The sequence below is a fragment of the Mastomys coucha genome, chromosome X (assembly GCF_008632895.1).
Source record: "Mastomys coucha isolate ucsf_1 chromosome X, UCSF_Mcou_1, whole genome shotgun sequence".
NCBI lineage: Eukaryota > Metazoa > Chordata > Mammalia > Rodentia > Muridae > Mastomys > Mastomys coucha.
This window is the reverse complement of record NC_045030.1, coordinates 9,233,699-9,236,992: the sequence shown is the minus strand read 5'-3', so window position 1 is coordinate 9,236,992 and position 3,294 is coordinate 9,233,699. Positions and strand designations below refer to the sequence as shown.

Genomic DNA, 3,294 nt, shown 5'->3' with positions numbered 1-3,294 from the left:
TAGATGTGAAAGTCAAAAGGGAGAGCAGATGAATCCTCAGCATGGTTTTTGGAATATAAGAAGTGTAGTCCATGTTAATAGCAGTGCTTATGTTCAAAGCTAGCCTTTTGAACTCATCTTATTATGTATCTAGTTTAAAAGACTTGTATCCCTATTAATAATGAAATTTGGAAATGAAAGAGCAGCCATATAATGATGTAAGATTCATGCGCAGGAAGTAATTATTTACCAGAAAAAATGAATTCAGAGATATCACTTAAGGAGAGAAAAGGTGCTTTGCTCGTCCTTTCATCCAATTATAACTTACAATTGTGCTAGAAAGGGCTACCTGTGGTTAAAAAGAGAGGTATAACATGATCGTGCATGCAATGTCAAGTGCTTTAACAGCAGCAACCAGGACAAATACACAATTACTGTACATACAAGGGACAAGACATTAGGGACTGCAATAGAAATAACAGAGGAAAATCATACCTTCAGTTTTACTTACAGAGCTTTGCCCTGAAACTTTTGTGAGTCACTAGAGCAAGGAGTTATTGCAGGATGATGCATCAAATAACAGAAAACGTACAGGAACTGCTTCATAATCTGTTCCTTCCATCCCTTCAATCTTTATTACTGTTCAAGGTAACCAAAGGGAAGCATGATCTATACAGCACAATGAGATTCATATTAACCAGAAAGGAAGAAAAAAAATCCTCTTGTAAACCAGTAAGCAATAGATAAATGGCTAATTTTAAATGACAAAATATGTAAAAGGAACTTTACAAGAGAAACTATAAAATTATATGGTAAAGATATACTCATATTCAATAGTTATCAAAGAAATACAGTCCTTCCTTCTTCCCTTCCTTCCTTCCTTCCATCCTTCTCTTTCTCTTCTTCTCTCCCTCTCTCTGTCTCTGTCTGTCTCTCTGTTTCTCTGTCTCTCTGTCTCTGTCTCTGTCTCTGTCTCTCTCTCTGTATCCGTGTTTTGCTTGTATGTATGTCTGTGTGCCACATGCATACAGTTCTCATGGAAGTCAGAATAGGACATCTGATACCCTGGAACTAGAATTACAGACAGTTGTTAGCCACCATGTAGATACTGGAAATTGAACCCAGGTCCTGTGCAAGAATAGCAAGTTCTCTTAACTAACTAATAAGCCCTATCTCCAGTACAGTGGAGGAGTATTTAAATACATTGTAGATTATTTTTTAAATTTATAGATCTTGCCAGGTACTCTGATATTTCTACTAATGAGGGGTTATCAATTTTAACTGGGTATATTAACTACTTTCTTTATTGGTAGTATGTTTTGTGGGGATTATTTATTGAAGCTCCAAACCTGCAGGAAAACATGAAGACTGAATCATGAGTGTGTTGGAAAACCATAGGTATAGCAGTTGCTTATCTAACAGCATGAAAGTAAAAGAGAATCACACAGGCATAAGCTAAGCTTTTTGTTTACCCAACAATCAGGAAGAAGGATCCAAGAAGCATGGAAATAGCAACAAAAGATCCAAGTGCTGTTGTTGATTCTATCAATGTAGTAAAGGCTTCCGATCTTTTAAAAAAACTTCTCACCCTCCCCACTGATTAAAGCGGTATGAAAACAATAACAGGTTTTTGTTTGTTTGTTTGTTTTTCCTTTCTGAGGCTAGGGAAGTAACCCAAGGCCTTGTGTGTGCAATTTCAGTGATTTATCACCTAGACACACTCTTAGCTTTATTTTTTCTTGTTGTTTTTTGTTTGTTTGTTTGTAGAACATGATTTTAATATTTTCAACTGTTAATATTCAACAGAATAATTATTTTAAGATATATTTCATTGTTATGTCTCTCTTTTCATTTCTGATTTTATTAATTTGGATACTGTCTCTGTGCCCTCTAGTTAGTCTGGCTAAAGGCTTATCGATCTTGTTGACTTTCTCAAAGAACCAGCTCCTGGTTTTGTTGATTCTTTGTATAGTTCTTTTTGTTTCTATTTGGTTGATTTCAGCAATGCATTTGATTATTTCTTGCCTTCTACTCCTCTTGGGTTTATTTGCTTCTTTTTGTTCTAGAGCTTTCAGGTGTGCTGTCAAGCTGTTAGTGTAAGCTCTCTTCAGTTTCTTTTTGGAAGCATTTAGAGCTATGAGTTTTCCTCTTACCAGTGCTTTCATTGTGTCCCATAAGTTTTGGTATGTTGTGGCTTCATTTTCATTAAATTCTAAAAACCCTTTAATTTCTTTATTTCTTTCTTGACCAAGTTATCATGGAGTAGAGCATGGTTCAGTATCCATGTGTATGTGTGCTTTCTGTTTTTTGTTGTTGGTGGTGGTGGTGGTATTGAAGACCATCCTTAGTCCATAGTGATCTAATAGGGTGCATGGGATTATTTCTATCTTCTTATATCTGTTGAGGCCCGTTTTGTAACTAATTATATGGTCAGTTTTGGAGAAGGTACCATGAGGTGCTGAGAAGAAAGTATATTCTTTTGCTTTAGGATGAAATGTTCTATAACTATCTGTTAGATCCATTTAGTTCATAACTTCTGTTAGTTTCACTGTGTCTCTGTTTAATTTGTTTCCATTGCTGAGTATGGGGTATTGAAGTCTCCCACTACTGTTATATGGGGTGCTACATGTGCTTTGAGCTTTAGTAAAGTTTCTTTCATGAATGTGAGTTCTCTTGCATTTGTAGCATGAACATTAAGAATTGAGAGTTCATCTTGGTAGCTTTTTCCTTTGACCAGTATGAAGTGTCCTTGCTTACCTTTTTTGATAGCTTTTGGTTGAAAGTTGATTTTATTTGATATTAAAATGGCTACTCCGGCTTGTTTCTTGGGACCATTTGCTCAGAAAATTGTTTCCAACCTTTTACTCTGAGGTAGTGACACTCTTTGTAACTGAGGTATGTTTCCTGTATAAAGCAAAATGCTGGGTCCTCTTTATGTATCTACTCTGTTAATCAATGTCTTTTGGGGGGAATTGAGTCCATTGGTGTTGAGAGATACTAAGGAAAATAACTGTTACTTCCTGTTATTTTTGTTGTAAGAGGTGGAATTATGTTTGTGTGGCTATCTTCTTTTGGGTTACTTGAAAGATTGCTTTCTTGTTTTTTTCTAGGGTGTAGTTTCCCTCATTGTGTTGGTGTTTTCCTTCTATTATCCTTTGTAGGGCTGGATTTATGAAAAATATTGTGTAAATATGGTATTGTCATATAATATCTTGGTTTCTCCATTTATGGTAGATGAGAGTTTTGTTGGGTATAGTAGCCTGGGCTGGTATTTGTGTTCTCTTAGGGTCTGTATGACATCTGCCCAGGATCTTC

General features: G+C 35.8%; 1 long non-coding RNA gene across 1 annotated transcript in view; it reads right to left on the bottom strand.

Annotated features, from left to right (window-relative positions):
- Nucleotides 1-480: 480 nt before the first annotated feature.
- The window catches only part of LOC116091726, a 73,835-nt gene continuing 71,021 nt past the window's right edge, over nt 481-3,294 (bottom strand). The window contains exon 4 of the long non-coding RNA XR_004119080.1: nt 481-648. This is a non-coding gene — a long non-coding RNA (uncharacterized LOC116091726). The remainder of the gene's footprint in view (nt 649-3,294) is intronic.